The 27,771-nt window shown below is 37.0% G+C and overlaps 1 long non-coding RNA gene across 2 annotated transcripts; it reads left to right on the forward strand.

Annotated features, from left to right (window-relative positions):
• The first annotated feature begins 329 nt into the window (after positions 1–329).
• On the forward strand, positions 330–26,858 carry LOC137445409 (uncharacterized). 2 transcript variants are annotated; one of them, XR_010988399.1, is made up of 3 exons: positions 330–13,100; positions 18,663–18,744; positions 26,391–26,858. It is a non-coding gene; the product is annotated as an uncharacterized lncRNA (long non-coding RNA). The 2 variants fall into 2 exon arrangements; XR_010988398.1 differs by lacking the exon at positions 26,391–26,858 and adding an exon at positions 22,781–26,384.
• Positions 26,859–27,771: the final 913 nt, after the last annotated feature.

Here is a 27,771-nt window from a genome sequence, read left to right on the forward strand (position 1 = left end):
TAGCTTTCTTCCATAGGAAACTCCTAGATCATATTGGAGAAATGCGAGTTAAGTGTTTTACCATTCTTCCTTTTTTAACCATTATCTGATCAGAGAAGCATGAAAAGCACTTTATTGGTCACTTGGGTTTTTTTGTTGCTGGTTTGGTTTTGGTGGTGTTTTGTTGTTGTTTTTTTATCCTGTGCTAGGAGCCCTCTGCAGGAAGTGAAGCTGAATTTCACAAATCTTCCCTTTCTGACGTCTCCCGAATTTCTAGGAATGCCCCTTCCCTGTTACTATATTTGGAGGTAGTTTCTAGGAAAAAAAAATAATTTTCGGACGGTGGTGGCCTCCCCACACCTACTGCTGGCGGGCTCCGAGCCGCGGGGCTCCTGGCACAGCCCCCGCAGAGTTGAGGAGCCCAGAGCTCGGGCTCAGCAACTCCCGGCACAGACCGCACGTCTTTGTAGCTCTGTTGGAGGAACGAGCATGGAGAGGCAGTGGGAAGGGGAGAGGTGTCTTTGTGGCAACAATGAGTGAATCTCATCTTTTTCTTCCTTTTCCCCCCCTCTCTCTCCCGGTGGCTGCTCTTTTTGCTGGTTTCCCCTGGTACTTTTTTTTTTTTTTTTTTTTTTTTTTCCCCCTCCTTTTTTAAATGAAGAGGAATTTTAGGGGGAAAAAAGCAGAAACAACCTTCAGGATTTTTTTTTTTTCCCCCCCTCCGCACCCCCCTCTCCCCCTCCCCTTGATGTGGCCTCTTGTTTAGCTTGTGGCGTGACCGTGATGAAGAAATGTTTCTGGGCGCCTGGCAGGGTGATCTTTTTATGTAATGAGTCAGGATTTTGCCAACGGAAGGAGCCGGCTCGGAGCGAAGGGCTGTCTGCATGCGGGAACGGGAACCTGCCGGCCGAGCGGCACCCTCACCTCGGGATCCCCGTTTGCCTCGGGCGTTTATTTATTCTCGGCCGGCGGGGGCACGCCCGGGGGGACTGACAAGCGGTAAGTTGCGCGCTTCTTCCGCGCCCCCCGCCATGGCGCTTCCCGGCCGCCCGCCGGTAGAAGCGTGGCCCCGCGCACGTCCCCGCTGCCTGCCTTCCCCGGGGGCCCGCAGGTGGGGCCGCCGCCCCTCGCCTCCGCGGGCAGACGGGGCCGCGCCCTGCCGCGGGGATGGGGCGGCTCCGCGCCGGGCGGACACCTGAGCGGGCAGGCGCCGGCCGAGCCCGTGCGGCCGTAGAGAGGCTCCTCGTGCCACCGGCGGGGCGGGGGCTCGCGTGCCCGCGCGTCCCCGTGGCCGGCTCCCGCGCGCGGCACGTGCCGGCGGCCTCGCGCCCACCTGCCGCAGGCCGTGGAGGGGGCGGCTGCGGGCGGTGAGCGGGGAGGCCGGGCCCGCCCGGCCCCGCCGCCCTGCGGGCACCCGGGCTGGTCTGCCGCCGTGCCGGGCGCCCTCGGGAGCTACAGGTGTCCGAGCACCGGTCCCGTCCCAGCGCCTCAAGGGGGCTTCCGGGGTCTGCAGATAAGCGCGCGAAACGGTGCCGGTACGGACCGTTTAATAGGCTCGCGTGAGCTGATAGTACGGAGAATCTTCTCAGTCATCTCGGACGTACGTGTCAGACAGCTCCGCTTTCCACAGGCCGTGTCTTGTCTTAACATTTCTGCCTGCCTAGGATTTCCATCAGCTCTCCGCGCTCTCCTGTCAAGATCTTCTTGCCCGTCACACGGCAGTTCAGCCGGGACAGGCGTCCTGGGCTCTGGGTGCCTTATCGACAGTAGAATAAATACGATAGTGGCTTTTCAAGTACAGCAATTACCTCGTTTTATAGTAACTGATAGAATTTACCTACTTCAGTCATCCAAGTGTAAACTGTGATGCTTTTAAACTTGGATTTTATTTAGAAATTCTGTTAGAATTATAAACTGAGAATTTAGGAAATAGGCTCCTTTTTTCTGCAGAGCTCTACATTTCCTTTCCTACATCTTTGAAAGAAGTTCTTCAGAAACATAATGCTGAGGGTAGTAAGATTTAGACACGCAGCTGAATACTAAACCCCAGTGCTCTTAGTCAAAAGAGACCCATTTCAAGTGAGGAGGAATTATTTTCTAGTCTATTGTACAAATAACAACTTTAGAATAATCACAGATGTTTCTCTATAATGTGTCCATTTATCCTGAAATGTAGTGGAACACATAAGTAAGTTTTACTATTATTCTCTGGGAGGGTTCTGTGACATTTTACAGACGCTTAAGGTGCAGCTTACTTAATAAGTAGATAAATAACTTCATAAAACCAGTATCTATTAGCAATTCCTGCTGTCCTTAAAGTGAAGGAGTGTGTATTGTGACTTGCCTACAATATTCTCTTCCATTAGGCTGAAAATTACCCACTTGATAAGCAATGATTCTCTTGGTCGATTTGGCATATCTTAAAGATACTTTACTTACAAATTGAATCTCGGAAGGTTGTGGTTCCAGAGTCGGGGTTTTGGGGGCGAGATGAGCTTGTGTTTTATCCAACTGGCCCACAAAGTCCCGCTTTTGGTGGTCACTTTGTTCTGCAAAAGAAATCAGTACATTATGGCTCTTACAATGGACTGTAAACTTAGTAGTAAACTAGTGTTGCACTTAGTAAAAGGCTACTATGTATTTAAATAAATAGTATTTTAACTTTAATGTTTTCTTTGCCAATAAACAGGGGATAGAAAATGCTGTCATCCTGAAAGTTCAACATAAAAAAAAAATAATTCTAACTGTTGGTGCTGTTTTTGTCTTAAAAAGCCAGGAAAAGCAGAAGAAAATTGTTTGTTTCAGAGTTGTTATTCACTATAGGTGAATTGGGAGAAAAGGAAGTAATTCCCTAGAAAACAGGCAGCTTAAACCTTGAGAACATCAGACAACCAATGGTAATATTTGTACTGTCAATCCCCTCCTTGGTTTTTTGTTCATGATGTGTGCAGTTTTAATATATCCCTTCAGCTAGCTGAATTTTATGTGTGTTTGTTTGTGTGCCTATGCGTGCATGGTGTGTATCTATGAATCAATTTAAAGATTATTCTCTTTTTTTTAATAACAGAATATATTTTTATGAGTAAACTGGCAGAGTTGTTCATGTTACTACTTACATTTTGGTATCAATACCCTAAAGAATCTAAGCGTAAGTTTTACTTTAGAATTACATATTTGTGAATGTTGAAAATTTGTTAGCTGAACTTTCTTGTGGTTCTGACTATACTGTATATAGATTTAAGACCAAATGAAAGGCATTACTCTCACACAATATAATTCATATAATGGCTCCTGTGTACAACATATTCACACAAAATACATCCAGAAGCATCCTCTCAGTTGGTGTAAATGCATCTGTCATAGCTCTGACATTTTATGCCAGCTAATCACCTGCTTAAGTTTCATATAAACATCTAGACATTCACAATGCGGTCACATTATTGTTGCAGTCAGATTAATTTTATGTGCTGACCTACTCAGACTGAATCAGTTCAAACAGACCTGGAAATTCATGTGAAGTTACACAGTGATACACTTTTAAAGGGATGTTGTTGGGATGTGGTATATCACATGACTTTATGCAAGACCTGTACATTCATGCAAATGGATATCACGCTGAACTATCAAATTTTTTTTCCTGTGGACAGGTGATATTTTATAGCAATATAATTGCTGAGGTAGGACATACTTGAACCTCAGCACCACAAATTCCTCACTTGTTTGAGACTGAAATCTGATGTGGAAGAGCTTAGGTCACAACTGTGCTGCTATTAAGCCTTTTAGCTACAATTTTGCATGAAATAATGCTCTTCAAAAGCAGCATTTATGAGAAGGTTACATTTTCATGGACTAGTTAAGCTACAAATTTAACTGCTGATTTTTTTTTTCCATTTTGAATTCTAGAACTTAGTTTGTGAATACATTCTACACCTGTCCAGAATTACAAGGTGTCAGATTTGGATTGGCTTAACTCTGCTCTCTTCACTAATATTCTGACTACAGTAAAGCAGAGAATCAGAGATCATGAAGTGGATCAGTGTGCAGATCCTGCTGTAAGGGAAAAGAGAAACAAACTTACATATCGCTATAGCAGCAAAAATCAACTTTGTTGAAATAAAGTTCACCAACTATTACTTTAAAGCTGTTAAATGTATGTAATTTGGTATGGCCACTACCACTTTGACCAGCTGTCTGTATTTTTTTTTTTTCAAATGAGTTCTATTTGATTCTCTATTGAAGACACATGAAATTCACATGTGCTCCTTCTACTGCCTATAAGCAGGCTGTAGAATTAACAAGCTATTTAAATGGGGGAGCAGTGTTAAAGAACACATTTACACTTCTCTAGGCCTTCCTCATACCGCATTTTTATTCACATTTTTTCCCATTAGTAAGCTTATAAAAAGAGCTTCTCTTTGTCTCTAGTGTGCAGTAAACCAGAAAATTTTCTGCTGCTATGAATATCATGCATATATATCAAACTTTAAATGTATGTTCATTTTGTATGTGTTACCCATCTTAATGATGATCAGACAAAACACTGAGAGATTCACTAAACATCTGTGTTATAAAAATTCGATCTCTTTCCCTCAGACTGCTTTTCCCACAAGGTTTGTGTGCAGCATGGGGTGGTGGCTCCAGAGCTGAGACTCCTGAAGTGCATTGCATATCCAGAGCATTAACAATTAAATACCTGGGATCAGTCTGTCTTGCTATTTGAAATGAAAAGAAAGACATTTACAGAAGACAAAATGTAGATGTTATGTTTGGAATCAAAATTAATTTTCCTTGAGACAAAAACTCTCATGAATTATTGAAAAAATAATATTTAGAAACCTCAATGCCATTTATTGCATTTATAATTTATAGAATTGAAAGCCCTGGTAGCTATGTTTCGATTGAAAATAATGTTTAAACTACATTTTTTAGAATTACTTTTCTGCATTTTTAAGGAAACCTTTAAAAAAAAGAGCTTACAAACACTGATTCAGCAGAGGATTATCAAATGGCCTAATTTGTTTACTTTTGACATTTTATTGAAAGCAGTGAAAAGATCAGGATCTCCACCAGAATCCAGTGGATTGGTCTGTGGCCTGCATTTTCTGAAGCAAGGCCTCAACCTTTGACATCTCCTGACCTCGTATTGCAACAGAAAAGTTTTGTGACTCCCCTCTGATCTAGCCATTGAAAAAAAGAAAGGAAGGTAATGACCCTGAGTTTGCAAACTCATGACCTGGAACAGCTGAAAACTTTGCCTCAGTAAAGGCTACAAGATCAGTCTTCCCTCCCTATAAAAGCTTTCCAGAGTTTTTCCAAGGCAAGAACACAGACACCCAAGACATAATTTTTAAATGGTGTCTTATTCTTCCCTCTTAGAATGTTACCTGTCAGCACTGCTTGCCTGTCTAAAACCTGTACCTCATGCCACAAACAGAATCTATGCTAACATACACCCAGTATGTTCAGAATATATTTTTTAGAAGTATTACTCAAAAAATCTTGTTTTATTTGCCTCAATATTTGTATATAACAGATTATGGAAAAAAAAACCAACAAGCAAAACCCCCCAGAGTTTTTTACATGTCTTTAAAGTATTAGGGGGAAGAAACATTGTTATCACCTGGACACTGCACTTGTAGTGAAAGAAGCAGCAGAACAGTGGTCATATTGCATGAATTACCAAATCTACTTCAGACCATGCAGCTTGAGACTGATGCTTCTGGTGAAACTAAGGAATTTAAGGCATCATTTGTCCTGTTCACAGAGCACATCAGTTAATAAATACACAAATCTTATGTTGCAATGTCATAGGCTTTTCTCAGTCAGACAATGCAAATGTGTAGGGGATTTTGTAAAAGTACAAACCTGGGAAACAAAGAAACAAAGAATTGGTTTTGGGTTTATTCTGGGTTTGTCCTTTTTTTGCCTGCTGTCAGAATACCAAATGAATTTCTGTTTACAAGGTTTCAGTACAAGGACAACTTTTCTGTAGGTGACCTGTGAATGGATAAGCATTATTCACTTTTTTTCCAGGACGTTTCTTCAGCACGAACAGAATAAATAAAGATAATAGGAATAGAAATAAAACCACATCTATTTCTGAGGTCTTTGTGGGCTAGCCAGATATGCCTACATGTTAGCAGTTAGATTCAGAAGCATACTACTGATTATATCCAACTCCCTGCTGGATATGAGGCTCTCCAATTATCGACATCTCATTTTTCACATTGGAATCGTAATTCTCTACAGACAGGCTCTTGAGTTTTGTAATAGATTTTTTTTTTCTTGTCCTGTTTGGAGCCTACCTGTGCTCCTAGCTGAGCTCAAAAGAAGTCCTAAAAATTACTTCCTAATATACTGAATGCTTACAGCATTCATACAAATTAAAAGAATTAAACAAAACTGTTTAGTACTTTTCAGTTAATATTGCTGTAATAATTTAATTGAGCTGTTAATGGAGGAGGCTACAATTCACCAGTGTAACATAGTATTGGTGCCATTTTGTTATTTAAATATCTCAGCTTTGGTCAATCCAAACCCTTTTACTGGGCTCACGGCCTTTCTATTCCAAGTGATATAAAACAGCTTTTTACGTGATGGCTTTTCATTTATTTTGTAGGTTAGGATAAGAGTTAGAAAAAAGAAGACAAAATACATTTTGTCATCCACAACATGCCACATGTAGATGATTTTAGGAAAGACTGAGAAAAATAATTTCAGGATGTTACAGGATTGGCCTGCAATGATTAGTATAAGTAACTGAACACAGCAGTTTTACTGAAGGTGTATTTCTTTTTGTTATATTTTGCTGCTGCTGTTTGTATAACAGCTTTCTTTTGCAATAAAAGGCCTATTTCAAATCACACAATCTGTACACACCCCCATCAACAGGTGCCCTGTGTTAAGTCAGCAGTATCTCCATTGAAACCACTGGACCTACATCAACAAAAAACACAAGTGAGATGACAGTGAAATTCCTAGAGGAAAGAACCTGGTTCGTGTTTTTATATTTTAACATGACAAACAAAGAGGAAATGGATTACACAGAACACCATATCAAATAATATATGAGGAACTGAGCAGCAACTGTATTATATTTTATACACTACAAGAATCCATTGAAGAATATCCCTGATGGGTGCTATTTGGTGTGAATTATTTAAGAGTAACTTTTCATTAGGCATGTCAGTTGAATAGGCATAACTAAAAGCTCAAATGTGCTACCTGGTTTACTAAGGGGATTTACAAATCTGGAATATTCAGTCTTTACTAATTGGGATTACTCTTCTTATTTTTCCTCTGAATGATCTTTCTGTACATATGAAGAACTGCCTGCATGGTTTGTTGGAAAATAGTTTTAAATTCTTTAATATGAAATGTTCTATGATTTTATTATGTATCATTTTCTTCTGTAAACTAGCATTTGTGCTGTCACAAGTAAATCCTTAAAAATGACAGCTGCAGGTCAGCTGCTAATGATGATTATTCTGTTTTGGGTTTTGGGATGTGAAAGAACAAGAATTGTCCTGTGTTTTCTGCGTTTTATACGTAATGCTTTTAGCTTCCCAATAGTATTTCTAAGATAGCTGCTCTGGAGTTCACTTTGGTGAATGGACAGAACCATTTCAGACATCCAAAGTAAATGACTTTGAGGCTTTTTGAAAAACTACAATTTTCCTGTGCAGTGGACTAACAGGAAATTATGAAATCCTCGAGTATTGTTGGAAAATTGTTCTAATTTAAAAAAAAAATCTTTATAGTTTTGTTCTTGATGTTCCACAGCATTCACCACTTCCTGCATGGCTCTTTACCGCAGGGAAAATGAGGGACTTTTGGGGGCAGATGTGTTTCCATTACACTATCATAATGCCCCTAAAAATCCTTATTGCTCTTGCAGTATTCTTCTGTGTTACTGGGCCTGGTGTGAACTACTTGAAGACCTAGCTCTTAAGTACAGCTTTTCCCTAAAAAACACTGACTTTTATTTCCTTTATCTTATTTTTAGTTGTGTTTACTGTTGCTTAAAATATAAATGGCAAGATATGCAACCACCTGTTGGTAAAGAAATGTCATAAGTCATAAATCCAAGGGACATGCTGATAACTGCATGGTATTAAGAGGACTATATTTTGGCTTAACAGTGAAAGCTTCACTCTTTTGGTATAATGAACTTAGTTTTAACGTATGAATTTAGTTATGAATGTCTCTGAAAACATGACACAGGTTTTGCAAGTTAATCTGAATGACTGCTACATGGACCTCACTTAGAATAGTAACCCCTTTTAAGAACATACGTCAGGCAACTGATCAAGTGAATAATGTGCCCAGTATTTTCTTGAAAATAGATGCACAGAAATACTCCAAGCAAATTTTCATTCAGTCTCAAATATCTAGAAAAGACACATTTGGTTCTCAGCTCTTTTACTCAACTTGAAAGGTCTTTGTGTGGGCATACCTCTTGCTGGGACTTTTGAAGAAGGGGTGGCTCCTCCCTCTAACCTCTCTGTCTGAGTGTGAGAGGATGGGAGTGCTCACACTTGGTCTGAGGCAGTTTATTCCTGCTAAGTGGCAGATTCCCCTGAGGTCTGCAGATTTCCACAGTGCTTGAAAGAAAAGGCAGAACATATAAATACAAACATGGTTTGGTTTGTCTGTGTATTGTAGTGCAATACATCATCCCTTTGACATGTGTGGTGCTAGTATCATCCATTTCAGCAGCTGTGTGCAGGACAGTACAATAACTGGTTTGTGTTAAATGTGCTTTTGACTTCACTGTCTAGCTTAACAGAAATAATAGATATATGGCATCACATTGTCCCTCTGACAGTGTCTAATATCTTTAAATAGCCTTCAAAATACTTGGTGACAGGAAAAAGAAAACCAACTACCTGTGTATATTCGCCCTACTCACCCTACTCCTTTTATATTAAACTTTAATCCCCAAGGAAATGCTTTTCTTCATTCTGCTAAAGGACTGTTTCTCCTTTTTCAGGCAGAAAAATGTTACAGGTTAAGTCATGTCCTATAGGTCATAAAGCAAGCTTGCACTTATGACTGGAACCCAGAACTTTTGATGCCTCGATAAACACCACAATAACAAGAAAATTACTTTCTAGGACAAAATGAGCCATGTTGCACAACATTATATTCACAGGTCAGAACATGCTGGCATATGAATTTCAGCATAGAACATTTCAACATGCAACAGCATTTCAAGTGTGTGTAGACAGAAAGCAGTATAAAAATTAGTCATTACATTAATTCTGAATTTTCACATCAATACTGCAGTGTTTCTACTTGGACTGCTCATCGCAAGATGATTCCTAGCACCTTCTGACATAAATGAAAGGTGGTGTGGCTTGTGGCTTATGCAGCCTTTAAAATTATAAAAGTTACATAAAAGGTGTTAGATTAGCTGAATTATTAATGTTATTAATTTATATTTTTTTGCCATCTGTATACATGTTTAGCAAATGTTTTACTTCCAAACAACTTTCCTATCTGAATACTCTGCATCTAATTAAATCTTGAGGAAGAAAAACGTGTGAGACCACACATATTCTATGGAGTTCTTTAATATTAAGAATCACTGAATACTTCTAGACCTACAAACTGTATCACTTTTATATAGAGGATACTGCTAATACTAGCAGACTGGAATTTTAATTACTTTTAAAAACTCCTTTGAGGGCTATGCTAGTCACAATACCATGTGAAGATTTCAGCACTAAACCTGATCTAAATTTGTTCTGTTACAATCTTATCCTACATGTAATCTTGTGAGGATATCAGAATTATTTTTTTCCTACTGTAAGGAATCTTTCTTATAATTTCTTACATAACTTGTAGATTTCAACAGCTGATTCTTACATACGTATCTACTTATATATATATGTACAGGTTGAAGGGAAAATCAGATTCCCTCTAAACATATGCTCTGTAAATATGTAAAAATCTATTTATTACCTGACACTGCAACCAAGAAAAGGTTTTTTTAGACTTATCAATTCTGAGATTCAATTCATAGAAGGGAATAAAAATCAGTAACACTCTAGTCATTTGATATAAATGCAGAATTACCTGACATACAATTGTAATTTTTTGACACATTTTTATCACTGAATAATAAGCCTTCGAAAATGAGAGCCAAGCATATGGTTTGAGATGTGTACTTAAACTTTCAAATGCAGATACTTGCTTTAAAATGTTTAAGCATTTAAATTATTTTTGTTTGAAATACTATGTCACAAAAATCTCTGGATCTGATACCGCCACAGAGGAAAGGCTGCAAAACTCATGTGTTAAACTGTCCACTGAAGCTAAGGGCACTTTGTCTGTGAATGGGCTGTGAGTAAGTTTCAATATTAAGTACTTCGTAAAAGATTATTTTGCTCTGATTTTTTGGGGGGTTTTGGGTTTTTTTGCTGTTGTTGTTTTGTTTGGCTGGTTGGGTTTTTTGTTTTGTTTGTGGGGTTTTTTTGTTGGTTGTTTTGTTTGTTTTTAAATATGATCAAAGCAAAGATTTCTATGATCCTTATCTTAGGGATTTTGATTTCTTTCAGTTATAAGACCAAAAGTCATTAGCATGAACCAACAAATTCATGGCAGTGTTCTAAAAGTTAGAACAACAGAAACTAGGTAATATTTTTTAAATAGAACTTCCACAGTGGAACATATATTAAATATTTGTTATGTGCCAAGGAATTAGTAATATGAGAATATTTTTATTCATTTACAAAATGGAAGAGCATTAACAGCATTTTTAGGGGTTTATTATATGAAGCTTTTGAGATTACCAACAGTCTCACAATAGATGAACAGAAATAACAGAAAAGACACACAGTTATTAAATAGGCTGGATAAGTTAAATCAATCTCCATGTACTGAGTACGCTGTACAGACAGTATTTAAAATGCTATTCAGAATACAGAACATGGCTCATCCATTTTAATAATACTTGTTTATTTTACTTTGCTATGTTAGATTCAGTTGCCTACTGGATTAAGGCAGTATCAGTTCTGCTTCAGTCAGTACTGAGGGCATACCAGCACAGCTCCCTGTACCATTGCCCACAGGGCATGTGACTACATACATAACAGAATCAGAGTTTGAATGCAGGAAGCAGTACTGTAGCTGTACCACCATGAAGCTGTTCAGAAAAGCTCAGATAAGCCATCTAGTTGCACACTGAGAAAGATGTGTGAAAGGGGAGAGCTATAGCAAACAGAGTAGGAAGCAAATTACAAGAGGTAAATCACTAAGATGCTGTAAATAAGTCTATAAAATAAAGACCTAACTAGATTTCTGAACAGAAGACCAGAATGGGGCCAGAAGTAAGGCTAAAGGAAGCAGACCAGCATTCATGATGAGCCTAGAATGTATTTTGTCCATAAATGGTTAGATATGGGAGCAGAAATGCATACAAACATAAAGTCCATTAATAAATGTTTGCTACTACATTTCTCACATTAAACTGTTTCAGACTTTGTTAATTTGTTCTCATTGATGGCTGATAAAATCTGTGTAACTGGTTTTGTTTTTAGCTTTCCTTAACCTTTAAATGTGTGTAAACATTTTTATTCTCAAATTTAAACCACCAGTGCCAAGATTCTGATTGTATTACAAACAAGGGAAATGTAAGTTATGAAGTACTGACATAATTATAGCTGGAAGAAGCATTGCCAGTGTGTAGACAGTGCAGAAGTACAAGGAATGATTATAAGTTAATAAAGATCATTAAAAGAAATCACACATTTAATAATCATGTTTTCATCAAGGTAATATGATCTACTTTATACCTAAGCAATTAAAACAGGAGCTGAAATATTAACTTCTCCAGGAGTTAGACTTGACAGGTGATGTTATCTGACAATCTACTGAGTGATTTGAATTCTTAACCAAAATGATTTTTTGTTGACTTCTGGGTTGTGTTTTGGTTTGATTTGTTTGGTTGGTTTGGATTTTTTTACAAAAAGCCACATAAAATTTTTCTCTACTTTTCCATTGACAAATTGTATTTTGTATACTCCTTTAAAAGAGACATCTATGGCTGTCTGAGGCTTTCAGAGATCTCAGTGGTGAGAACAGCAAAAAAAAACCTAAATAGATTGTAGCAGGTTAGTTTTGTATCAGAGGAAGTGCAAAGATACTCCTCTAAAAATCCAGGGAATCTGCCTAGTCACTTGTGGAATTCTCCAGTAAGGAGCACTGAGTGTGCCCAGATCTTCAGATTGCAGTTTGAATCAAACACAGACTCCGATATAGTTATATTCAGGTCCAATATTTTGATAATTGATATAAAATCATTTTATCTCATAAATTTATTCTAATTTCTACCAGAAATTCACAAATATTTTAATTTTTTTTTAAAATGCTGGCTACATCTAACAACAAAAATAGCCCCTTTCTTAGAATGGATCTGAAATGAAAATTGTAGTTGTGGTTCCAGTGAGTACACGGGAAGGTGAATGTTGCAAATTCAAGAGGTTCTGGATTCAAGGTCTGTGCCCTAGTTTCTACTCTAGCTATAGGAAAATGCCTTCATTAGAACCTAACAAGGTAAAGTACTGCATATACTTCACCTTCCAAAGGCAGCAGTACAGCTACCAGCTGATTCCAGAATTAATTTTAGTCTGGAATAGCAGCAAGAACAAGTCAGCTCTGGCCTTAACATAGTATCTTTCTGAACCAGCTCTATTCCTATCTCCTCCTTTGCAGATTATCCAGTTAATAAACAGAAAATTCCAAGAAGTAAAAAAAAACCCAAAAAAACCCCAAACCACAACAAGCAACCAAAAACCTGAGGTATCTCCTTTTCAAGACACTTAGACTGAGCCACAGCTGCAATTTCCTGATAACATACCTCTTGCTAACAGCCCAGTATGGTGTGAGTGAGTGGAAAAATTATACCAGTTAGTTAATTTAAGCCTCTTGATTGTGTTGTAAAGCAGGACTCTGCATGCATCATGTCTTGCAATAGAGACATCGGTCTAGTGTGGTGGGTCGTCTAATGAAAGCATGCCTTTGCATGGGGGCATACAACACTGGTGTGCCTCAGAGGAGACTGCAGTGCAGACCTAGAGCTGGGGTGAAAGGGCCTTCTGGAAGGACCCTGTGAGCAGGTGAGAGGCTGGAAAACACCAGTCCTTTGCCTGCAGGGCAATGCCATGGCTCTGTCCTTTGTGCTGCATGCACTTTGGGGCTGGTCACTTGTATTATTGCTATGTTATGTTTGTTGCCTTTTTCATAGATGTCACCTGCCAAGACAGCAAGAAATGGTGAAGTGCTATGAGCACTCTACCTGACTCCCTAAGAAAATTTCCTTTATCATTGTTAATAATGGGATTGAAAAGCAGCCTGCTTTTCGCAGCAACTCTGCTCCTGCATAACAGAAACTGCTTAGCTACACAGTTTTAACTGATTTCACTAGGAATTAATATGAGCAGAGCAGTATATTGCACATCAAATTCCACAGAGTATACCTGTGGTAGCAAGTTTATCTTACCGCACACAAAAATGAATATTTTGACTGAAGTGTAATATTGGATGGTAGTAATATTATCTATACTATATATTCCAATTACATTTTCTGCCCCATTATTTATATTGCAGGGAAAAGAAAAATGTATTTTCCCATTCTACCTATGGAACACTTCTATCACTTCAGTATTTTATGCTAATGCACCAGAACATAGCAGTGTTACAGCAGTAAAAGCTGAGGTTTAAGCATATTTGGGAGACAGGGACTTTGTTTCTGTTCCATGTTTCTTCATCACCCAGTTCCTGATCTATGAGTTTTGCATATGGGTGTTAAGAGAGTTGAGAGAACAAACAATTTTCAAGGGCTGTATGCTATTTTGGAACAATTTTTGTGCTTTAGGCTGTGAATAATTATTACCCATCTTTAACACTAAGAATACAGAAAACATACTGAGAAAAGGCATAAGAACAAAATAGAGCAAACCGAAGTCTCTTTAGACTGCAGGCCATTTGCCAGCTTCTTCATACAGGAACTTTCAGTTCTGCTGCTTGCTTTGAGTGTAGCAAAGAGATAAACATTTTCGTGTTGGAAGTTTGCAAGCACTGCCATACGTGACAAGTTGATAAGCGCTATCAAGAATTGTATCAGGAGCTTATTAGTTCAAATGAATGAGATAGAAGCGTGCTGGGAAGTCTTCATGTGGAGCTGAAAATTTGAAAGTAATTGGTCAATGACCAAACTATTCTGTTGTACAAAGGTTTTCTGTTCTTAGCAACTGAAGCTTTCACTGCTATAGACAACTTTCTGCTTGTGGTAAATTCCTCAGTGTATCTGCCTCCTTTGTACACCTTACACTACTGTGTTTTGGCTTTGTATTTTCAGGGTGTACAAATATGAGTCTAAATTCTGCAGTGATAAGCATAAGCAATTATGCTGAAGTCATGGCACAAGAGGCAGGATTCATCTTAGTAACTTTGTTAGATTAAAAATAAGCAGTTTCTGCTCTTTATCTTTCCACATTAACTATGAATTTTGGGGTCTGGTTTATGCTTTTGTCTGTTGTAATTACTGAAAATTAAATACTACTTATTTAGGTATAGTACAAAATAGGTGTTATGATGGGTTCTGTTGTACACTTCTATTTGGCACTCCTTAAATTCCTGCCTGATTATTTTTGTGATGTAGGCCTACACTTGCCTTAGACAAAACTGATTAGTGTTTTACCTCTGCTATTGTCATCAAATATGTATTTGAACTAGTTATGACAAAAAAAAAGAAGTTAAAAATCTTGCTGTACATATATCTCAGTTGTCACTTTTAGTTACCTTTTTGTAATGGTATGCAGTATAATATAAACAAGGAGAAACAAAGAGATAATGCAGAGTGATGTAGTATCAGGATTTACTGAAGAGGTGGGTATATTAATCACAGATGATCAAAACACAAGGAAAAATATCTTCTTCCTGGGTTGCAGGAAGAGATGTTTAGCGTACACATATCATTTATTTTCTTGAACAACTATTTCAGAAGCCTTTTCAGTTTTTCATGCAGAAGTATCCATACTATTTTTATAGTCCCTTTCCACACTAAGACTGGCTTTTAAGCACTATTGACATTTGTGGTATGCCAATTTTTGTGGCTCTAGAGAAATAACATTAACGGACTGGAGAAAACTGTGACATATTTCGGCTGGAAAATGTTGTTACACTCTGTCAAAGAACTATGAAGAACTTATTTTAATATCCTGTCTCACAATATGGGGTAAAACGGACAAGAAAATTAGGACAGGCAGATGAAATGTATACTTTAGCAAGATGTGATCAGTAACTAGAAGGCTAATATTTTCAGTTATTTGCAAGACTTCAATGATTCCCAGATGCCTGAGGAAGGGCAAGGATGAGGACTAGGAATTTCTTCTGGATTTGATGGTTGCTTGGCACTGTGGAATGTAGATACCTTTGCCCATTTGTATAAGAATTGTGTCCTTTGCCTTGGTTTCCCACTGGAAGCTCACAACTGAATACCCAGACAGTCTTTCAGGACTTCCTTCTTTATTTAGCGAATGCATGCAGGGGATGCCTGTGCAGGATGTTTACTGACAGGAATAAAACATTTTTACACTGAGTGCTCATGAAAGTGTCACACATTTATGGATATTTGGTGAATGTAAACATGTTCCTGTCTGTCTTGAAGAAGAATGAACAAAGGCTTTTTTTCCTCTATATTCTCAGAGACTGAATACATTCTGCTGCAATACAGAAATTGTGGTGTTTTTTTTTTCAGATGCTTAGCTTCCTTGAAAACATAAACAGTTTTCTTGGTAGCATATGAATTCACCATATTAATATTATTCAACTAAGGGCTATTGTTTTGGGTTTTTTTAATTAATTACTCTCAGGCTAATAGACCAGAAATACTGTTATTAGCATGCCAAGTATTATCAATTTATTAATCTTATAAATTCAATCACTTAATAAATTAATAATTTTGTATTAGTTATTTATTATTTAATTGCTTATCTTGAGTACTGTGTCCAGTTCTGGGCTCCTCAGTTTAAGAAGGACATTGAGACACTTGAGCGTGTCCAGAGAAGGGCAACAAGGCTGGTGAGAGGCCTTGAACACAAGCCCTATGAGGAGAGGCTGAGGGAGCTGGGATTGTTTAGCCTGGAGAAGAGGAGGCTCAGGGGTGACCTTATTGCCCTCTACAACTACCTGAAGGGTGGTTGTAGCCAGGAGGGAGTTGGCCTCTTCTCCCAGGCAACCAGCACCAGAACAAGGGGACACAGTCTCAAGCTGCGCCAGGGGAGGTTCAGACTCGAGGTGAGGAGGAAGTTCTTCACCGAGCGAGTCATTCGGCATTGAAATGGGTTGCCCAGGGAGGTGGTTGAGTCATCGACCCTGGAGGCGTTCAAGGGGAGATTGGACGTGGCACTTGGTGCCATGGTCTAGTCATGGGGTCTGCGGTGTCAGGTTGGACTCGATGATCCTCGAGGTCCTTTCCAACCTAAGTGATACTGTGATACTGTGATACTGTGAGTTCTTCTGATTCTCAGATCTAAAATATTTAAACTTGAAAAACAGGCCAGACACTGAGATATACATGTCAGTTCAGCTATGGGATTTGGCCTTCATAAACCAGCACACTGAAATGAGACATCTCTTGATACAGGAGACAGTTGCACTGTTAAGCAACTGTAGCTAAGTATAGCTGTAAAAGATTCAGAAGGCAAGCAATATAGTAAGACAGGCTATATGGTGTAAATTCCAATTGAAGTTTTCTGTGAGGTCAATAGATTCTTGCAGTGCTATGAGATTCCTGCAAAGTGTCTAATATTTCATGGCAGCAGACCTGTGTATTGTGATAATCAGCAGAACCCACATTATGGAGCTACCTTGACTATGGCATGAAGAAAGCAGGATGCCAATAGATCATAATTCCCCAGGCTGTTTAGTTCTGAACTCATGCAGGCCTGTGAGAATGCAGAAGCAAGGAATAAATGTGCCAGTTTAGCTGACTGGCTGCCTACAAGAGCAACACACTGCTTAAAGAATAAATTGTGTTTTGGTTTCACAGCAATAACTTTGCTGCAGGTATTTCATAAGAAAAATCGTTCACATACGGCAGGCACAGACAGCATTTCTCCTCTGAGGTCTAAAAATACTTTTCCTTAGTTTTTGCAAGGACCCAAATGGCCATAAGGAGCTAATAAATCTAAGTTAGAAGAGAATACCGTGCAATAATATTTCACTTACATTGAGTCTCACAGATTGAATGTTTAAAGTAGAATAAAGTCCAGGTATCATAAAAGACTACTCATGTAGCATTTTAGAGTCATTATCCTGCCTAAAGGACACTTAAAATTTTATCATCAGGTTGTATTAGGTTAGGTATCCCAAAACAAGTATCTTTCAGGAAGGAACACTCATTTAGACACAAAATTTGACCCGAAAATGATCATAAATACCTCATTCAATTTTAGAGTCATGAAACTAGACCTCAACAGGAAACTTGTTACTTGTTCTGTTAACGTGCTCTTTTAAGTCTAGAGAAAATATAAGAATCACACAATAGCTGGTATAGATTGGCATCAAGTCAAGTAGTATGATGCCAGTTTGATATGAACTGAAGCTTTGGCTCACGTTGTCTTGGACTCTAGAAAATACCTGAGCATAACTTAAAAGACAAATCTCTCTCATTAGAAATGTTTTGTAGGGAATTCTGTTTTCTGGATTTCTGTGGCCAAGGGCTAGAGGTGGATAAACTGTTCTCAAGTAATGGCTCAGAGTTAGTTGACCTGGAATATTGCACCAGGAATTCATATCTTAAGGACTCCTAGTGTTTATCTCTGCTTAAACAGATAACGTCCCTCATCTGCTCTTTGTATAATGTATTCCAGTAATTACACAGAGTTCCCTTCTGAATTTAAATAAATAATAATAATTGAAAAATAGAATGAATCAAATTTTTATGAAAATGAGAGACAAATTTCTCAAGGCAATAAACTTTTGTTGGAAAGACGCTATTCTGTTGTGCTTGTAGTAGCCTAATATGATCTGATCCTCTGGATTTAAAACTGAACTTTTCTATGTGGGAATTGTTTCAATAATAATAGAAATCTGTGTTGGCTAGTCAGGCACTGATAGCCATACATTATATCCTGGAATTATAATTCAATATTTATTACTCCAGTTATAAAGCTATAAGAAACTAGAATGCGCTAGCAAAGGAAGGGATCTTCCCAAATCAATGCAAGAAAAGTACTACCAGAAACATTTTCTGAGTATCTGCTGCATCAGTATGCAGTTTTTAATCATTAAAAAGTGCAGTCTTTTGTAACTTGGAGATAAAGACTTTAATGAGAATTTTTGTGAATGTATTACTTTCCTGTTAAAATACTTGGAACACTTTGTTAATCCTAGTAAAGCAGCAAATGGAATGTAAAGATGAATGGGACTGAAATAATACAGTCCTTCTCCATGGGAAAAAAGGCATTCTAGAGCTGAATGATAAGTTCTCTACAGAAAAATATAAACTAAGTAGATTATTAGGAGGAATTCCTACAGACCATGACTAATTTAATCCTTATTGAAGTTCCACATTATACAAAATCAACAAATCCTTATTAAACAGTTTTTGATAATATGCAAATGCTTTATCTGTGCTCCTATAGCTGAAATATCCATTTCCAATTGACTTTCAGATGTGCAACTGTATTGATGGTTCTTAGCCAAGGCCTAAATTAAAAAGGGATAAAAATAATGAACGAACATTTTGGAATACAGGTAATGTTATTGTACCTGGTGCTGCCTCATTCCAACAAATGATGGTTTAAGGAGCAAGACCTGTCTATTGTCTATGTATGTATAGAGATTAGATGTGTACATACACATACGGTTTGCTTTACAAGATGCAAAGGACGTAACTCTTTCTTTATATCCAGCTTTTCACAGCTGTAGTATGATTTAACAGCATAACCCTACTAAAGATTGCAGTCTGGTTTTGTGGAATAAATCCAGATTCAGGGTAAAGTCTGTCAAAGTTTAGCAAATTTTTCTTTGATCCTATCTATCAGAGATACTCTGGCAGTATCCTGTTCTCTTCCCTTGTAACAAGGGTACTCCTCAGTGATCTTGTTCATCATGGTGCCTAAGTTTTAGATGCCCAAAGTAAGGAGAGATTTATTATCCTTAAAGTCACTATGTTCCTTAGAGGATTAAGAAATGAAAAGCTAGCACATTATTTTTCATATTTACAAGATTCTATTCTGTTGTAAAAAGAAATACTGAAAAAAGGCCCATTCTAGTATTGTCTCATTGTGGCTGCCTATTCTGACACTACTTTATAAACCTCCCAAATCTATCTGTGCAAACTACAGATACTTTAAATGACAAAAGAATAAAGAAATCCCTGAGATTGAACATAGAGAGAGACCATGTACTTGTAAACTAAATAATTTCAACCTATCTTAGAAACATGGAATGGTCTGGGTTGGAAGGGACCTTAAAGATCACTTAGTTCCACTCCCTCTGCCATGGGCAGAGACACCTAGCACAAGACCAGGTTGCTCAAAGCCCGTTCAGTTTGACCTGGAACACTTCCAGGGAGGGGACATCTACAACATCTCGTCAGTCTGCACTCCAGAGTCTCTTACCACTCCTCCCAAGGCTAAATTACACTGAATTGTATTAGATAAGTCCAATAACACATGAAAAATAAAAGGCCATTTAGATAGTTGATTCATAAAGAACTGACATGATCAAAAATGAAGTCTTAAGTGACAAAACACAGTCATTTTCTACTTAGAGAAAATTACTGGCAGTAATACTTGTATGTCATTAGAGTCATATTGATAAAACTTCCTAGAATAAAATAGTGTGCATGATGTGTATTGTAAAAACCTTGTGGGATAAGGTTATAGCAAAATCACTGAATTTCCTTATTCAGAGAAGCTCTACTGCAAATCAAAGAATGCTTAAATAGGTTTATCTATTACCAGACATTTCTCCTAGGCATAGATCCATTTTGAAATCTGAAAGTGATCTGCAGAACCATAAGTTTAGCATGCCTTCAGATAACATTTGCAAGAGACCATTTTGTTTATAACAGAATAGAATAGAATAGCAATAGAATAGAATAGAATAGAATAGAATAGAATAGAATAGAATAGAATAGAATAGAATAGAATAGAATAGAATAGAATAGAATAGAATAGAATAGAATAGAATAGAATAGAATAGAATAGAATAAGCCAGGTTGGAAGAGACCTTCGAGATCATTGCATCCAACCTATCATCCAACACCACCTAATCAACTAAACCATGCAACCAAGCACCCCATCAAGTTTCCTCCTAAACACCTCCAATGATGGTGACTCCACCACCTCCCTGGGCAGCCCATTCCAATAGGCAATCACTCTTTCTGTGTAGAATTTCTTCCTAACCTCCAGCCTAAACCTCCCCTGATGCAGCTTGGGACTGTGTCCTCTTGTTCTGGTGCTGGTTGCCTGGGAGAAGAGACCAGCCTCCACCTGTTGGGTTTTGACATAAGGTTTTATTCCGAGTCCCTATTTCTGTATTTTACTCTAAAAATCACTTATGTAAATTATGAGTGTCACTTAGATCAGTATGAAATACTCAAATCTCATTCTATGGAATAGGTTTTGCCTTTAAATTAACTGGAAACCAAGACCAAATTACCTTCAACATTTAGTATGCTTGAGCTGATTTACAGTTTAATTTCAACATAGCAAAAAGTTGGTACTAATGACAGGAAATCATGTGTGACTCCAGAGAGTTTGGCCAATATTTTTTTGGAATCTCAAGTAACTCAAGTACCAAGTGTGAGAAATTGGTAGAGAAATGAAGGAAATATCTATGCTAACCTTTTCATGCCAATTTAATTACCAAAATTAGAAAGTTTTGCTGTATTCAGAAAAAAAAAAATCCTAAGTTGTAGAGCTGTGCTGTACAAGCAAGGTTCCCTCTCTTATTAAATGCACAGTGATTAAACATTAGAGACTGTAAATGTAGTTAGATAAAAATGGCTGGTGTCTGTCCCAGAGGAGGTTCCTTCTGGAACAGACTCTGATAGCTATATTAACACAATGAGGATGATGACCTTTTAGATATTACTTACTGGAAATTTCTTCATATTCATTCTTTTGGAATACTCCTGCTGGTTTAGGAGAAGAGAGCACAACAAATTAACCATAAGCCATAGTCTAGGCTAAGAATCTGTGCTAAATTGCAATGGTCTGCTTAAAATACATAGAAGCTGCCTGCATAGTGCCTCTCTAAGCTCATTTGACTGCCGCCAGTACTACTAATCCTCTAATGTCATAAATACATAGGAAAGGCATGCTAATAAAAAAGACAGTACTGACACCATTAATCATGTACAGGAGTATATAAATACTGCTGAAATCTCTCTCACTTTCTCAAGAAAATCAGCACTGTAACAATTTCCTGGACAGACTTTACATTTATTTCTCTGCAAAAATCATTTATACTCTAGAAATAATTGTCTTTTAACTAAACATATTATTGAAAGTATCTATGTCAGCATTTAGTGAAATAGTTATAGATGTTTGTTATCTGTCCTGTTTGTGGTAAGGTCTGATTTACTTATCAGTAAAGTTTGCTCCAAGATGTAAAATTCATTTCAGCCTTATGTCAGAGCTATGTAAAGCTGGATTAGATCAATATCTAAAACCCAGATAGATAGTCTCTAAGTCTATAGACTTATGGGAGGGGGGGACAATGAGACCTTTCAAATTAGCTACTCCTATGCTGACAGAAATACCCAGCTAACTTGCATTTAGAAAAGGTTTTAACAAATTACTATTCTCTGATATAAGCTAGCTGCTAGATACCTGCAGAGCATGCTGGAACTCCACTCTGTGGAATTTAAGGGCACTGGTGGAATTTACAGAGTCCATATGCCACATTCCTAAAATGTTGATAAAGACTGAGTTTCAGTTACTTGCATGAAATTTTTAAAGGTCATAAAAATAAACACTAAGTTTAAAAACTCAGCAAAAATGCAGGAGAGTTTTAAAAATAATCTCTATTTCAGGTTTTGTAAACCTGAATTGTTCTGCCCATTTTGTAATATGAAGATATCTTTTATAATTCTGAAGTTACAGATGGTGACATTACTCATAAAGGGGCAGGGAATAAAGTGAGTTAAGATTACTATTTCAATATATAGCTTCTAGGGTTTTACACCAGTGGACTTCATATTCTGCTGACAAAATATTTTGAGAGAGATTATGTTTGTGTAAGAGACATTTGGCCAAACGCATCTTTGTTTCCCCCACGCTCACTCTGAAGTCTTTATCTTGCTCTGGGGTGTAAAAAGAATCTGTGTCTGGGGCAGTTTCAAGTTACAGTTCACATCAGAAGGGAGTTGTGAATATTAAGGGTGTTTGAAAATATGTTTCAAAAATGGAGGTATGCAAAAGCAGAAGTAAAAAAAATAATAATGTATTATTTCCAAATATGGTTTGCACCAACAACATGTAGATAATTGAAAACACTCCTGGGTATATTACAATAACATATGCTGAACCTTACATCTTCAGATATTAAATCTAAAGTACTGAACCTGAATGCTAAAAAAATAAATGAGAGGTATTACATTTATGTATTTGTGGGTATATAAATATTTCTAAATATTATATTACATCTTCATTTCACTTTCTTTTTAGAAAGAAAACAAATTTTCCTTGCTTGAGGAGCTTTGCCAATAATAAACTTAATTTCTCTTTGAAGCTATATAACAAAAATTACAAAATTGTCTTTTATTGCATTTTTATAGAGCTCCCTCTTGACAACGTTCCAGAGTGTGTCTTTCAGGCAGTCTTTTACTGCGAGAAACGTTGCATGCAGACAATCTACGTCACAGCAAAAACTGAAATTATATGTACTTTAAATAAAGCCAAGTAAACTGCTTTCCAGTTTCAAGTGATAGACTTTTGGAATAATTTCATAACTGTTCTCTACATGTAATATTTTAAATAGTTTAATCTTATCTGGCATTCTTCCTAATTTGTAAGCCTATAATCACTGATTTCCATATCCATGGGTGGTATTCACTGCACAGAGTCAAAAACTTGCTGTAAGGATAGTGGTGGTTTTGGCTAGCTCTCCAAACTCTGAATACTAAATTCGTGTAACATTTTTGAAGTAACATTTCTTTACGGTATATAAGTGTATTCTCTTTCCTGTGCCAAGTAGATCTGCAGTCTGCAGTGAAGATAATGAAACTTATGGAATTGCAAGCAGGAATTGGACATTTTGGATACAATGCTCTGTAGATTTTTTCAGTTCTTCTTACTCAGTAGAAAAATACATTTTGCTAACATATTTCAAGATTTATGGGAATTAAAAGATTGAAATTTTGTCGTACTCCTTGTTTTGCTTATTGCTTTTCTTGTGGGTAAAATATTCTAGTCTGTTATTCAAAAGCTATGTTGAAAACTGAGATAATTTATGTCCATACAAGTGTCAGGATTATGTATACGTATTTTAGATATTCACACTGAGTATAACTTTGATGTGAGAATAAAACTCCGATAAAGTATTTTTTCTAAGACAAACTGTATAGATCTTTAAAGACTATTTAATCATCACAAATGTTATGGGGCAGATGTCCTCTCTTACTGATAATGCTAATAAATGAGGCATATTTAGCTAATAATATAAAGATACAATTTAGAGTATTATGAAAACTGTATTTTTCCTAAAAGAAGCTCTCTACTTTGCTCACCTTTAGTGCAATATCATTATTTCTAGCATGGACAAAAATAGAAATGCAGGTTACAAATATAATAACAACATTTGCATCAATTATACATACCCATTTTAAACAAAAAAATGCCTTTGCTCCCCTTACAACTGTTGCTTTAAATTGCTACATTACATTTATACATTCCTCATGTTCACCAAGTGAAATTTCCTCGCTGTTTCTCCCTCCAACAGTTCTTTCTGATTGGTAGCTAGAACACTCATTTTCATCCAGAGAACAGTACATAAGTGAGTGTTAAGGACTGGCAGAGATGCAATTTTTCTATATTTCTCTCACCACAATTTAAGTGTGCTAGCACATCATAGGCTTCTCAAAAAATAAGGGAAAGAACAGATTTACTTATGGGGTAGGTGACTGGAGAGATGCTGGGGTATAGCATCAAATCTTTTACGATGTATGGCATAAAGAAAAAAATTGGAACGCACCAGTCCACACTTGCAAACACTGCATGGTTTGTACTGCTTCAGCAGTGCTTTTTCTTCCCTGCTTAAATGAATCCCACGACTGGTTCTGCAAGTCAGAACCAACAAACCTGGGCAAGAAAGGTACTCAGTGCCTGCTTGCACTTAGTTAAGTTCTTCGTGTTCTCAAACACGTTTGAATGTCAGCTCTCATTTCAGTATGTGAGAAAACTACATCTTTGCCACACTTGAAGCACGAAGTAACAGGAATTTCAAATAAAGGAGTCTTTTTAGTATAACACTTTAAATGCATTTTCTTATATAAAATTACAACAGCAAATAAAATATGGACTGAAAGCTAACAACTTGAGCACAATTACAGATTGGAAGCTGGAAATGTTAAATGGTAAATCAGAATCAGAAAAAAATCAGAATTACAAGTTCAGCTGGAGAATACTCTCCAAACATACATTACAAAACAAGATCTAAAGACTTACCAATTTTCAATTTATACATTAAATAAACATTGTATAGGAAGAAGGAAAAGTTTAACAGCAGATAGTATCACTTGAAATGTAATCATTGAAATTGTTCATAGTTTCATAACAGCATTTACCTAAAACAAGTGTTACAGCTTTGGTTCCTCATTTTTACCACAACAAAAACGTTGTCTTGTTTTGACAGGTAAAAGAGGTTGTAGAATAATAGGTCTTTTATGTTTGCAATATAAATATAGGTTTTTTTCCATTTGTCAAATGTCATAAGGAACATTCAGCAAACCTGTTAACAAAACTTGATGGAGCTGGGCAAGTTCCTCATCACATGTTCCCTATAGTTGGGGATTTAATTGTCTTTTTTCTTTTAAAAGTCTTCCCTTTGAAAATACAATAGCAATATGGCACATATAAAAGTGGTCATTATTAAACTTTTCAGCTTTTGTGATCACAATGATCATAATATATGGAAGAATAAGAGAACTGCTGGGCAAGGGTGGCTGGACAGTGTCTCCATGTATGACAGCAATCCTGACATTTCACATTCCACTAAGGGGGACAAAAGCAGTGTCCAGGATGTATCTCTAAAGGTCTGCTTCTGCCTCTTACCATGGGCTGATGCACTACTGAACTTTAAGAAAACTCTTAAAACATTTAGACTGTAATTTCTGAAACTTAAGCACTTTGGATAGAAATTGATTTCTGCTTTTTTTTCCAAACATCACAAAAACAACTTAAAATTTAAATGCACCAAAATGTTTTACAAAATACTTGAAACTACTCTGTTATTTGAGCAACAGTCCTGGCAGCACTGATGGAATTTGCTTTACGTACTGCTATGTTTCATACTTTTTCATTGTATAATTTGGTTTATTTCAACTGCAACTCAACAGGACTGCAAAGGAAGGTATGAATAAACTTGAATTTGAGATATTGCAACTGAGTACAGGAGTGTAGTGATGGTAAATTTTTCCCTACAAACCAACTCCTTGCAAGAACATTTAAATGTATGATTTCCTCTACAGAGCTCAAACCAAACACTGATGTTATTAAAATGAGTAGCGTGCCTGCAATATGTCCCTGACAGCATTGTTCCCTTACAATTGATTCATAAAATACAAAAGCCAGTACAAAAGGTTGCACAGCAGCTGGTACCCTACCTATGCAGTTCCCACAAAAGCTGCCACTGAAACATCTCAATGCATGCCAGAGATTTCTACACTGCGAATGCTAAGGAATTTAACTACATGGATTTTAAAGAAACCAACAGAATCATCAATTCTTTACAGTTATTACAGTTTTGCCTGTTGATATTTGTCCATTCTTTAAAGGAGATGGAAGCAATATAAAAACACAGGAGTTTCACTAAACCAGTAATGTTTTACTTTTCTCATGCTCATGAATGCAGATACCAATTAAAAAGGTGATGATGGTTAAAGCTTGAAGTATTGATGCTGATTGACTCTGTCAAGTCAATATTTACTATTAGAAATAGGATTAGATTTCATGTCATCACTCCAAATCTTGCATCCAGTCTTCTAGCACTCACTACCTACCATAATGTGACACATGTTCATGGGTTTGGTTTTCAGTGACTAAAACCTAGGGAAGAGCAATTGCCTGAATACTAGGCAAATGACTAAAAATTTCTTAAGGCTTACTCAGACACTGAAGACAAAAGACCCAACATTTCATGTTACAGTTCTCATTTTTACTGTTTTTCAGGCATGCTCTGATTCACCTCTGCGGACTACTTCATCTACCCCAGTTCAACTTCACATTTCTATTGTGGTACCTACAAATAACCAAAACAGCAATTTCCCTACACACTAAGTATTGTTAGCTATTAAATATATACTGTCTGTCTCCATCCCTGCTCTCTGTTTCAATTATTATTTTTCTGAAGATAAGAAAATCCCAATTTAACCACTGGAGAGCCAGGCTGCTTAGGTCACAAGATTCTCTTGGCTTAATCCTTGAGTATGAATCATGAACTTTCCCTAATAAGTACTGGCATTCTTCAGATGATCAAGCTAGCTTACTAAGGCTTCTAGGGCTTTCTACAATAACTATCACCATCAAAAGTATCAAAACCAGTAGCTGACTAAGAATTATTAAGACTGTAAGTTGTTTATTCTTACTTTTCTTTGTGGTCGTCTATTTCTCAGTCCTACATGGGTTGATATGGTAAATGGCAATAATACAACTCTGTTTAAAAAAAGAAAAAATTATGATAAAGATCAAGCAGACTGAAAAACATCAATGTGAAGAACTGGAAACCAATTCACTTGCTTTCTACACTGCCTGACTCAAAGTAAGATATGAATGCCCATGACTCTAGAAGATTTTTTCCCTCATATTTAGTATAAGAAAATTGTGAGATAATCAGATTAGTAGTAAGCCTTTACTCTGCCAATGACTTAAAACCTTTGCAAAAGAATCACACACTGAGAAGTCATAGTAAATGCCATGTGATTAAATAAATGCTTGGGTAAGAAAGAAATAAAATGAAGAGCCTAAAAAGAAAAAGATCAATAATTCTTAACACTTGAAAGTGGAACCAGAATATTCATTCTAGCTTCAGAGTACAGAAAATTGCTGAGATTAGACTCAAATCTAGAAACACACAGATCCTGGGCACTTCAGGGAAGATTTTATATTCATGCACCAAATTTATATACTAAATGTAGTAAAGGTAGAATAAATACAAACCTATTCAGTTTTGCTACCACAAATATTTATCTTTTACCAGGACTAGCACATCTAAATAAAGATTGAGCAAATACCAGTATGTAGTGTGGCACTATGACAGAACAGAAGTATATTTAATATGTGGAAAACATCAGGAGGTTTATACTTAATTGGCAATTAGTTGAACAATGTGTATATGTCGGTCTCTTACATATGTAAGAGCAACAAGACACACCCAAGTCACAGTCAAAATCACTTGGGAACTTTTATGAAAACAACAAATACTTTTCACAATAGCAGTGATTAAGCCTGAAAATCAAAGCAGAAAACCCTGAAAGGAAATCAGAAGTGAGTCAAAATCACCAGGCATTACTCTCATATTCATCATCCTATAAACTGTAGCATAAGAATGCAG

The sequence above is a fragment of the Melanerpes formicivorus genome, unplaced genomic scaffold (genome assembly GCF_026170545.1).
Source record: "Melanerpes formicivorus ecotype bairdi unplaced genomic scaffold, bMelFor1.0.p_v2 SCAF_14, whole genome shotgun sequence".
Taxonomy (NCBI): domain Eukaryota; kingdom Metazoa; phylum Chordata; class Aves; order Piciformes; family Picidae; genus Melanerpes; species Melanerpes formicivorus.